This window comes from Pygocentrus nattereri, chromosome 11, assembly GCF_015220715.1.
Source record: "Pygocentrus nattereri isolate fPygNat1 chromosome 11, fPygNat1.pri, whole genome shotgun sequence".
NCBI lineage: Eukaryota > Metazoa > Chordata > Actinopteri > Characiformes > Serrasalmidae > Pygocentrus > Pygocentrus nattereri.
The window spans coordinates 3,960,719-3,973,908 of record NC_051221.1 but is presented as its reverse complement, the minus strand read 5'-3'; the positions used below and the strand labels follow the sequence as shown (position 1 = coordinate 3,973,908).

Below are 13,190 nucleotides of genomic sequence, written 5' to 3'. Positions count from 1 at the left end.
GTGTCCCGTGACTTTGGACCGTGTACATTTAGCAGACAGAATTGTGCATGGAGTAATGAGAGAGAGTGTGTGTGTGTGTGTGTGTGATATAAATCCACAGTGATAAAGTGATGATCTTACTCCAGTTTTTCCAGTTTACAGTGTGGATTCTCTAGTCCAGCAGAGAGCAACTTTACTCCTGAATCCTGCAGTTTATTATTATTCAGGTTCAGTTCTCTCAGACTGGGGGTGTTTGAGCTGATAACTGAAGACAGAGCCGCAGAGCTTTTTTCTTTGAGATTACAATGGTGCAGTCTGGGAGAGAAATTATGACAGATTATAAACACTGTTATTGTAAACACATTCATTTAGAAGACATGAGAATGCACGAGAATGACATTTAGTTGTCATGCAAGTTACACAAACTGCAAAACACAGCATTCAGATTTGTTCATTTTCTAAATCAACTCATACAAACTCTACCTGCTTCGGAATAGATGGTGAAAATGTGAAAAATCTGTGGAATTTACTTTTAAGTACACCTTTTAAAATAGAGAATAAAATGAGTCCAAGTATCTTTATATGGAGTGGGTGTGTCTCAAAACCTAATGAGTTCTCTACATAGACAGCATTTTACCTCTCAATAAATAGCCTATTGTTTGCAATTTAGATCTGTCAGTGACCATTTTACAGTTTTTGAAGCATTAACCTATTTGCATACATGCTAACATGATTGGCCCCTCCCAGTCCTGTCCGTGTGTTCATGTTGTGTTTACTTCCCAGTCCTGTCCTGTGCTTCTGCCTGTCCTTTGTTTACCCTCATGTATTTAAGCCCTGTGTTTTCCCCTGTCTGGTCGCAGGTCTTTGTTTGAATTGTTGTTTGCTGGATGTTTTGTTGGTTTGATGTTGGACTTTCTAGTTTTTGATTGTATCCTGTGTTCTGTTCTTCATGTCTGTCCTGCTATCTCTCTGTGTTGGCTGTATGAACCTGGACTGTTACAACTACGACCCTGGATTTGCCCAAAATAAAACTCGCTTATCTCCACATATGCGTCCGCCTCTTCGCTCCATGTTACAGTATCTATAAGTGTTTCACTGAAATTTTTTTCTTTTTGCTAATATTTTTCTTCACAGGGGATAAACAAAAAAAGAAAGTGTAGAACAAGAAAGTCCTTTCTCTATTTGATTATCTTCTAAAATTAAAATAAGCCCAGAAATTCACGATTTTATAATTTAACTTTGTTCAGCATTTTAATATTAATATCCACTGTTTGTCCTCCAAATTTTAGACAGTGGTTTGCTCATCTGATTTTGATGACACATGTAAGAAGTCCATTAAGCCTAAAAAGACAGGGCCTGTGCATGTGGGGTAAATTGAGAGCACGATATGTTCAGTATATTGTGGAGTTTCACCTTCAATCACTACTTTAATCTAAGAATTATAAGCACACAGACAACATGATTAATTAAAGTATACAAATCTTTTCACTAAGGATAGGCTTTGATTTGTGTATATTAGGGGGTTTTGGCATTGGAGAGTCCCTGAAATTTTAGTAGCATCTAGAAACCAGTAAAGCTTTGCTGACACAGTAAAAAACAAGGGCGGGCTGACCCTCAAAGAGTGAAGTAAGCTGATAAGAACCCGTAGAAACCAGTTTTTGGAGCCAGTTAATAAAGTAAGAGTTAAACTGATAACTTTGGGAGGATGGAATGGCTTGGTACAGCCAAGCCGAGAAAGTATGACTGGTAATGATGTATGATTGGAAATAAGGGTTTCCAAGGAAAGTGCAGAATCAGGACATAATGGGGACCTAGATGATATGTCCCAATGTAAAAGTGAGGGCCGATTATTTCAGTGCCCCAAACAGGATATAAAAAAAGGATGTTTTGTGATGATCTTTGCATTGTAGTTGTCCGGGAACCATCTTGCCACCTGAAGCTCAATAAAGAAGAAGTCCTTTTCCTTCGTTCCACAAGAACTCAGCGGCTGAATTATTGTATTCTACATTCTTTTATCTTTTGGTTTAATACTTTTATTTATTTTAATGCAAGTGAGACTATAATTAGCACAAAACCACCGTACAGAATAGGTTAGAGTTTAAACCTCATATGTTGGGGCTTCGGCCATGGAGAGAGTAGCTCTTGATCCCAACAATAATGTCAGAAATAAGCTACAGACAATGTGAACCAAACCAAACTGGGGATTTGATGGTTTGTAAATGGAAAGTTTTCATTTCCTGTATCATTCCTAAAGTATATGTATAATTGTTATTAACAATAACATCGTGTGTGGACACCTTTGTGTTCTTAGACAGTTGAATAATAAATTGATAACTTACTGTAGTTTGTCCAGTTTGCATTGTGGCTCCTTGAGTAGATCAGAGAGCAACTTCACTCCTAAGTCTCCTGGTTTATTGTAGTTTAGATTTAGCTCTCTCAGGTTTGAGGGGTTTGATTTCAGAGCTAAAACCAGAGCAGCACAGCCTTCCTCTGTAATGTTGCACTTAAACAGCCTGCAGACCAAAAAACTGATTAGTTATATTTATTAGAATTTTTCAGAATTAACTTAATATTAAGTTGCACATGATATGTACTATATTACTGTTCAGATTAGTCTGTGTATATACCAGAGTGGTTAATTGGGAGTGTTGTGAGAATCCCCGGTGGGCCATTCTCATTTTTGGCTGGGATATATGTGTTGTGGAAGGATAAAACAACAAATAGACTTCCTTAGACCATCATTAATTTTATGTAAATGTGTATTTACTGTTGATTCTTTCCTGAATGTGTAGGATCAGGTCTGCTGTTTGCATATGTGTGTGCATATACAGTAACTCACTCTAGTTTCTCCAGTTTACAGTGTGGATCCCTCAGTAGATCAGAGAGCAGCTTCACTCCTGACTCTCCTGGTTTATTGTAGTTCAGATTCAGCTCTCTAATGTGTAAGGGGCTTGACTTCAGAGCTGAAACTAGAATAGCACAGCCTTCCTCTGTAAAACTGCAGTTAGACAGTCTGCAGAGAGAATGAGAAAACTCAATACCCACAAAAGAATAAGGAGAAGAAAGAATATGTACACAAATAATACATTAGTATATGAGTAATACATAATGCCTATACAAACCATCTTTAACTTTCAAATGTCAACACAGAATGTATATATTTTCAACTTAGATTTCTCTTTCACTCTACCTTGCACCCACACACACCAAGAGAAGAATAAGAGAAAAGTACATTCAGGAGACAGAAACTTACATTACATGAATGCAACAAAATTTCCATATATGACAAAGTGGACTGAAAACAGGGTCAGGAAAAGAAATGCACAGCTCTACCTTGGCTGCTCCAGACCATTATGTCTCCTCATCTCCTCATCTGTCTCCATTATTTGTGATTATTTGATGTGATGTCTCTATTATTTGGAAACACCTTGTGTTTCCTCCCTAGCTCTTCCCCATTGCTAATGTTGTCAGTCTTGCCTTATTTATTTCCTGGCTTTGTAAATATAGCCTTTTTTCATTGGTCTCAGTGTGAAATCTTACATTGTACATGTACATTAGTTTTTGTATGTCCAAGCTTTGCTACCCATATGTCCATAGTTCTCCAGTTTTCTGGTTTTGGCCTTATCAAGCCTTTTCCAGTTTTAATATTTCTACTTTTATAACATTACCGGCCTGTGTTTGGACCCCTGGTAAGATTTTTAAGCAATTTTATCTACTACAATTAAATTTGCTTAAATAATAAGACAATAAATTCATCCATCTCATGCTCCCCTTCATTATAAATACCTAACTAGAACCATTTGATAACATTATGCATCTTGAGATTTTAACTGTTTCTAAAACAATTTTAACACATACACAGAGTAACTGTAAAGTTTCACAAAATGTAATAATTAGGAAACCATTAATAAATTAGTATAAAACAGTAAAGTAAAACATGTGAATGATAATACTCACACAACTTTTCTGGATGCTTTAACTACTGGTAGCAGCCTTAGAAGACATTCCTCTGAAGGATCAAATTTACTCAGGTCAAACTCATCCAGCTTCTCTTCTGAATTCATCATCACAAATGCCACAGCTGACCACTGAGCAGGAGAGAGCTTGGCTCCACTGAAACGACTGGAACCTCTTCTGTTCAGGTATGTTTGGACTTCCTGCACCAGAGAGTGATCATTCAGACAGTGGAACAGACTGATTGTTTTCTCTGCAGAGGGATTCGTCTTGATCTTCTCCTTGATGTACTGGATTGTTTCCTCTTTCCTGTAACAGCTACTTCCTGACTGAGTCAGTAGGCCTTGTAGAAGAGTCTGATTGGACTCCAGTGAGAGGCCCAGAAGGAAGCGGAGGAAAAGGTCCAGATGTCCATTTTCACTCTGTAAGGCCTTATCTACTCCACTCTTGAGGAAGTCAAACAGTGTTATCTCTTGTTTGAAGAAACCAAAAAATTCAGTTTCTGGCTGTAGCAGCACATTTCTGTTGTTGGAGGTGAAATAAAGAAATGCATATAAAGCAGCCAGAAACTCCTGAACACTCAGATGAACAAAGCTGAAAACTTTCCCCAGCTGCAGTCCAAACTCCTCTCTGAAGATCTGAGTGCACATTCCTGAGTACACTGACACTTCTCTGATATCAATGCCACACTCTCTCAGGTCGTCCTCATAGAAGATCAAGTTGCTTTTTTCCAGCTGTTGGAAAGCCAGTTTTCCCAGAGCAAGAATCATCTTTCTTGTCTGTTCATGATCAACGTCACTTTCTTGGTGGTACTTTTGTTGCCATGTTTGATCTGAAATACAAGGAATTGTGTGAACAGTTGAGTCAGAGTCTTGGGGGTCTCTCCGCTCTCTAATTCACCCAATACTCTCTCTAGAACAGTGGCTGCAATCCAGCAGAAGACTGGGATGTGGCACATGATGTAGAGGCTTCTAGAGGACTTCACATGTGCAATGATTCTTTCAGCAAGGCTCTGATCACTGATTCTTTTCGTGAAGTATTCCTCTTTTTGAGGGTCAGTGAACCCTCGTACCTCTGTTACCTGGTCAACACAGTCAGGAGGGATCTGATTGGCTGCTGCTGGTCGGGTGGTTATCCACAGGAGAGCAGAGGGAAGTAGATTCCCTTTGATGAGGTTTGTCAGCAGCACATCCACTGAGGCCAACTGCCTTATATCAAATACACTCTCATTGTTCTGGAAATCTAGTGGAAGCTGACATTCATTCAGACCATCGAAAATGAACATGACATTATAATGATAAAACTCTCTAGGTTTTAATTCCGTTGTGTCTGTGAAAAAATCATGAAGAAGATCCAGGAGACTCAATTTCCTGTCCATCAAATTGAGCTCTCTAAAAGGAAGTGGAAATATGAAGAGGACGTCCTGATTGGCTTTTCCTTCAGCCCAGTCCAGAATGAACTTCTGCACAGAGACTGTTTTTCCAATTCCAGCAACTCCTTTAGTCAAGACAGTTCTGATGGATTTGTCTTTAAAGATGTCGTTGCATTTGATGGGCGTCTCCTGTGTTGCTTTTCTCCTGGATGTTGTTTCAATCTGTCTGACCTCATGTTCTTTATTGACCTCTCCACTGCCGCCCTCTGTGATGTACAGCTCTGTGTAGATCTCATTCAGAAGATGTGAGGTTCCAGGATTTGTGATGCCTTCATTAAATTTCTGAAACCTTTCCCTGAGAGTGGATTTCAGCTTTTGATGACAAAAAGGAGCCAGCCCTAATAAAAAGAAGAAACACACACACACATATATATATATATCGCTGTTGTCGGAAGAAAACATTTTATCTCCAAAATGGTAACTTTACAGGAGAAGGAAAAAACCTACTTTACTTTTAATGTAAGTCAATGGAACCAGACGTCTTTCCTAGTCATTTTGGGCCAAGAATCTTCATAAAACTAATAGTTCTTCAGCTGTGATTAATGTAGGAGCCTAAACATAAAGAAGTGTATATAGGTATATACTGCTGCTTATCACAGTATTAAGATGCCAAAAGTGATATTTGTACTGACTATGTAGATAGAAATATCTTCAGGCTCCATTTGTTTATGTTCAGAAATTATGTGCACTGTCATTTTGTCACTTTAATAGCTAAACAGCTACAGTGCTGGAGCTGGACATGTTTTTAGGTAGGTTTTGAGTGAGCAGCAGTAGAATACAGGTAGCAACACAGTTTTTTTATCGTGTTTAGCGTTATGGTTGTGTTGTATCTCATATTTGGAACAACCTAACCACGGTTTGAAAGTTTGTTTTAATTTAATTTCATAACGTGTACAGTCAGGAATAAACAACCATTTCTGTTCATTCGCACACGGAGCCAGTGGAAGTTTCCTTGTTTCTACTCTGAATAACGCAGACACGAGTAAAGAAGTTTCTACAGCCACCGCAGAACATCGTTCAGCTCACACAATCAATATAATTATAATTACATCATCGTCATAGTTTATATCATAGTGATTAATCACATGACCCTGATCTCTTACTGGTCTGTAGTGTGTTGGCAAGGTCTGTCTGGTTCATATCCCTCAGGACATGCAGTGTGATCTTCAGCGCCCCCTCTCTGACACTCTGATCCTCCTCATCCTCCACCTCTCTCGCAGAGCATGCTGGGTAATCCAGACTCATTAGCTTCACAAACCTCTTCAGCTCATTCTTCACCAGAGAGATGACTTTGTGTTCCAGCTCCTGATTGACAAACACATAGGTACAGAAAGAGGGTCCTGTTAGTGAGTGCAAGGTGGTCTGCAATAAAAATATTGTTTTCATTTAAAAAATGAAATGACTTGTACCTTAACTCATTATAATATTTTGTGTTTTTAACTGTTCATCAACACCTATGATATATAAATGTGGTCTAATATTAAATATAAAGCATTTAGAGTAAACAAAGTGACACATCTACATGTTAATAAGCAAACATTGCATATATCGTGGGTGGGAGTCCTCTGGCATTTTATGATCATTACTTTATGATAATGATTATGTTACATGAGGGGGAAACACAGTGTTACTGTCCAGTATCACAAGCTAAACTGCATCCATAATGCTGTAATGTGATCAAAATCTGAGTAAATAAGTGTTAGAAACATACAAAGCTGCTCAAAACTGACTGAAAATACAGCTTTCATCATATACTATATATACTGAATGATATGTACTCTGGCTTAAAGTTAAATGCACAGACAGACATTTATTTATTTAGTGATCTATTTATAGATTTGTTTTTTATATTTGTAATAGTTTTTTTAGTAGATATTTAGTAGATATTCACTGATATTGTTTCTTACACAATTGATAATGTTATGAATCATAAATGAGGACCCAGTAAAAAAGGTGATTCCTATTTAATCAAGCATTGTGCAGTCCTACCTTGAATACAGACTCCATATTTTTCTTGGTTTCGTTCTGGTCTCTGCTGGCAAATACAACATAATAGACAGCATACAATGAACAACATGAACACCAACATGAACAGAATGATGCAAAATGTGGGAGAGATATGGTGGTGGTGGAGTACTTATCACAAACAGTGTTGGGTAACAGGTGGGACCAAGTCAAATAATTAAGTCTCAAGTCTTGACACTGAGATATTGAGTCAATAAAGGTCTCAACTCGAGTCTCCAGGCCTAAACAAGTCGGTACGCATTCTTCAGCATATTAAACATGGTTTGAATAATGAACACCAAAATGCTGGCAACACAGCTGCAGTCCATTTAAATTATTGTGTAATATATGGTAAATTACCATCAGTTATTATTTTTTACCTTTCCAAAATTCAATCCATGATACATGGATAACTATGACAGTCAGTGAGATATACAGAAGGATAATTTTAGTGCAACTACAGACAAAATGAAAAGCAAACAATGAAAATGATACAGAAATTGATTAAATGATCTTTTGGGAGCATGATTTGAGTCATCTATACCTCCACTTAACCTTCATCCACCCACAGCTGAATTTCTCTGGTTGATATGTGATCAACATCGCTGACTAGTAGCCCTCACTTTTAAAAATAAGGGCGCCACAGAAGGTTCTTTTGTGTGATGCCATAGAAGAACCATTTAGTCAATGATTCTCAAAAGAACCGTTGTTGTAAAGGAGATGTGCGAGTGTGAAGAACCTTCTAAAAGGTCAAAGAAATGTATGTATGATGTAAAGGTTCTTGGAAGAACACTTAAAATGGTAAAGAACCTGCACATTATCTGAGGGTCCATTGTACATTTTAAAGGTTTGCCACACTCACAAATTTAATTTACATAAAACATTTTTAAGGAATTACTTGTTTTTTAGGAGTGTTAAGTTCTAGCATATCCCTTCCTGGAAAGTAATACAAACTGAAGGTCAGTTCTGTGACTATTTTGCATTGAAATACATACTTGTGGCAAATATACTCCCTGGAAGTTGACGACACTGACTAAATAAAAACAGCTTCTAGTTTGAACTCAATTTAGACACCAAATGTGATGGAGACTTTTGTGCAAGGTTTAACTGCAGAATTTCTCAGTTTGAGAAATATGGTGATTTATCTGGTAAATTGATTGCTGAGTGACAGCTTATTGATTTTACTGGATTCCAGTTTATGAAAGTAAATTAAATTTTTTAATGCTTGTCTCACTCTCCCTCTGAAATAAAAGTAGCATAACCATAACCATAGTTACTGACTAAGCTGCAGTTAGGGGTCTATACCAAATATCGCTGTTGTCGGAAGAAAACCTCTTATCTCCATTTTTGACATTTTTCAGTTTGCGACACATTTTGAAAGCACTCACTGTCCTTTACATTGTGTGTAAATATCATGAGGAATGGCCCAAAAGAAATAACCCAGAATGACTTCGAAAAAACTCTGATTCCACTGACTTACATTTAAAGTAAAGTGTGTTTTTTCCTTTTCATCCGACAACAGCGATATACTTTCGGTGTAGTTCTGCATGCCTACACCAGAAAACAACTCCATTTAGGTTGAAAACGCCTCTCCACATTTCTTCCACTCTGGGTCCTGAGTGTTTTGCATCTTTAAGCTGTTGTCTGAGTGGAAGTTTGAATCATTGGTATTCAAGTCGAAGTCAATTCGCAACTTGTTTGGTTTCATTGAGTAGAGTCTCAAGTCCACGAGTCCACACCTCTGTCATGTAGTAACAGAACAGATAAAACCATGCTACATAATGAGGATACACAAAATGTTGTAACTGTATTGTATTATAGTTACAGAAAATGTAATCATATTTCAGATACAGTATAAAAAATAAATGATTACTAGCAGGGTTACATTAAAATCCCCCCTCAAGCTGTTTCCCTTCACCACATGAAAAAGGAGAAATTTAGCTTAACTTATAAATGAACACCTGCCTTTGGAAGACAAGCTGTGAGATTTTCTGTGCACTGTTCTGTTAGGTTAAAATCGTGTTGCTGAAAATGTTTTTCTCCTGTGTTTATTTAGTTATATCACTTTAAAAAAAGACAAACAATGCCAAAACAATTGAATGTAATCTGATTATTACACTAATGCTTTGTAGTAGTTTATAGACTTCACCTTATCCCAGGTAGTCTGTAATCTGTAATGGAATACGTTTTTAAAGGAACCCCGCCAGCCCTGATCACTAAACAGATTGTGGACATATGTGCTTAGGTATCATCTAGAAGGAAAGTTTCAGGTGTGAAACGGATTGAATCCCCTGATCCAGTTTCTTCTCCAGTCCAGAAGAACCACAGCACTGCACAGTGTAGCGTTTATCTGCTCTAACACACCTCACTCACTCCTCCAAATGTACATCTAGTCATAGCAGACAAACAATTCAATCTTTGTCTCATCTGATTATAAAACATTGCCTTGTGTTTGTCTGTGTGGTGAGCTGACAACTTTAGTGGAGCTTTATAATTAATTTATTTTATTTTCAGGAGCTGTGCGTTATTCCAGTTAACGCCCCCCATTTTATTACAGTGAGCCGAATCCTGGTTGGTTCTGGTTCTGTGCCTGGAAGTAGGAGGAGATGTAATGAGCAGCAGAGCAGAGTTATAATCAGCCTTTAGAGCTCCTGGACTGTTGAAAGTGTCCCACTGGCTGATCTAACGCTGGGTCCCAAAGCACTCACGTCTATACTTGACCTACTACATTAATGCTTTATCTTAGAATGTGACCCTGTCCCTTCATTCACTCCACGAGGGCTCGGTCATGAAGATAACTGGTACTGGATCAGCGCAGTGACCCTGCCCCTTCATTCACTCCACGAGGGCTCGGTCATGAAGGTAACTGCTATTGGCTCAGTGCAGTGACCCTGTCCTTCATTCACTGAGTACCTGAAAGAGTGGGTGCAGACAGAGCTCCCCGTCAAATTCATCCATAGAGCTTTGATACACGATTCACACTTGTTCACACTTTTAGTGTGACACGTTCTCATTCTGCCATGAACTCACTGCCAATACATCAATTATATTCTAATGTAAGTTCACTAAAACCCATATGTGGTAGTTTGAGGAAAAATCATATTTAAATCTGGTATTAATGTATTTTTTTATGTCTGGATGCAGCTAACAATTTTTTCAGGTATATGCAAGACCCAATTTAGCACCCACCGAATTTATATTTTACAGTGATTAAATACAGTGCCACTAGCTCTCATCTTATTACATTACAATTGTCTGCCTGTTTTATTCAAGATTTAGGCAAAGTGTTTAATGTGGTTCCAATATACATTACATTACACACTTCAGAGAATCAAAGATAACGTTTATCTTCTGTTAACACGTCCTAATACATTCAATCTCTGCATGATTTGGCTTTCATGAACCTTAATTCACTTCCCATTGTTACTGTGTAGGCAACTGATGACAAATAGATATAGATAGATACAACTGAACAAAACGAGTGAGCAGTATTTACCCTCAGCAAATACAAAGGGCAAACATGGGGCTTATAAAACACAGGGATAATGAGGGACAGGCGGAAAACAGGTGGTGACAATCAGGGATGGAGTCACAAAACAAAGGGGCCCCGACTAGGAAACCAAAACAAAGAACACGTGGACTAGACCAAAACAAAACACAAACACATGGACCGGGGCCAATTGGGACAGTAGAACCACCCCCCCCACCAAACAAAGGCACACGTTCCCAGGTGCGCCAAACAAAACACAACAGAACAAAACCAAACACAGACACAAGGGACCAAAAAGGGACGTGGCGGCGTTGGGACGCGGGTAACTCGGGCTGCGTGGAAAACCACCGGAGTTTCATCCCAACGGAACAGCCACATGCCAGTGTGTCGCTTATTCGCAGCGTCCATTGGCGGCTGGTCTTTCTGTAACGAGTGAGGAGGCGGACACATATGCGGAGATAAGTGACTTTTATTATGGGCAAACCCAAAATCAGGGTCAAGACAGTTCAGGTTCAAATGGCCAATACGGAGAGCAGGAGGGACAGACATGACAAAATGAACACAGAACTCCAAACAGACCAGAAATAAACAAAACTCTTCAAACAACACACACACTTCCCCTATCAACTATAGAGTCATAAACAAACCTCTAACAGCCTCATCCCAACATTCTCTCCACAACTCATACTGTAATATTTACTTTACAATATCTATACCCAATAATTACCGCATTTTACATGCCTTGCTTTTGCACTAGATTTCACTGAAAGAAGCTGAACGTGGTTTTGATATCAGCAGGTTGTCCAGTGGTCATTGTCCACTGAAGATCAGAGGATTTTCAGAGGCCACATTTTGTATAATCATCAAAACTCCTACTAACTCTGTTTCAGGCGTGTCAGAAGTGCTGCAGAACAGCTGGTTAGACAGGATGTTTCTGCAGTGTTGTTTTTCACAGTTGTCATTTTCTCGACTTTATTCAAAATCAAATGCAGATTTGAAAACGCTGATTTAACTGTGTATTTACATTTCCTACGTGAGTATTTAACAGACGCAAAATGTGTATTTGCATTTGCATTTCTATGTTTAATGGCTGTAAAAAGTTCATGTGGAAAAGCGAAGTGCTTTTGCCATTTCAGTCAGTCTTTACTGACTCGGATACATTAAAAAAAGGACAAACAATCCCTGATTCGTAACTGCCTTCCCTCCTGTGGCGCTTCGGCTCTGATTAAATGAAAATAAAACTACAATCCTGTTTGTAACTGCATGTTCACTGTCAGCGGGTCTCCCTGTTAATCAACACCGTGGACGGGGTGGTGGGAGGGACTTTTTAGTGCGGGATGTGTTAGAAGAGGAGGTGATGAGTCTAAACTTTTGTGGTTCTTTTATGCAATTTTTAGTGGCCATTTCTATTTATTTGCTTAGTTTTTTCATCATCATCATCATCATCATCATCTCCATTATCATCGTTAACAGCTTAGTCCAGATAGGGACACGGTTAGTTTATCATACTGAAGAAAAAAAAACAATGTATAGAATGTGCTAGAACTTTTGCATAAGGGTGTTCTCTGTAGAGAATGTGTTTTTATTTTTACTTGGAAATTACAACTGTGTGTGTGTGTGTGTGTGTGTGGTATGTGCACACACCCACTGGGCACTTTATTAGGTACTCCTTGCCATTTTATCAACTCCACTTTTTCATAAAGGTTCACTTCATAGTACCACAGTTACAGACTGTAGTCCATCTGCTTGTCAACCCTTCGTCCACTCAATTAGACAATCCAACCTTGTTGTTCCACCTTGCAGTATGTAAAGTTATATATAACAGCTCATCTGCTGCTGCACAGTGTGTTAGTTTTCCTCTTCATCTAATCAGTCTCAGTTTCTGAACTCAAAACTTTAAATATATTTGGGCCCACCACCATGTCACCGCCCAATAACACCTGCTCTGTGGGGGTCCTGACCACTGAAGAACAGGGTAAAAGGGGGCTAGCATACAGAGAAACAGATGGACAACAGAACTCAGACTGAACTCAAAAGAACTGGAAACTATGCTGCAGCACTAATGCGTTCTAGCACTGGAGAACATTCACTGGTTCCTCTTTCCACAGTGGAACAACTAGAACTTTCCTAACTCCTAATCTAACTACCATCAGATGAAGTGTCATAGAAACAGTTCAAACCTCTCATTAAAACCTGTGAATGTCTTCATCCAGGAGAACCTCACTGACCTCAGACCAGCTGGTCATCATGATCTGCAGCTGATAATGAGGAGATTAAATGAATCTCCTGTTTAAATAGAATAAAAGTCTCTTTTCACAGTGAGTTTGGTTC

General features: G+C 38.6%; 2 pseudogenes and 1 gene segment (V, D, J or C); 2 read left to right on the top strand and 1 right to left on the bottom strand.

Moving 5' to 3' along the window:
• The window catches only part of LOC108413908, a 65,443-nt pseudogene extending 58,790 nt beyond the window's left edge, over nt 1-6,653 (bottom strand).
• Nucleotides 1-13,190, top strand: part of LOC108412015 — a 380,788-nt pseudogene that overhangs the window by 228,406 nt on the left and 139,192 nt on the right.
• The window catches only part of LOC108412222, a 134,772-nt gene that overhangs the window by 64,725 nt on the left and 56,857 nt on the right, over nt 1-13,190 (top strand).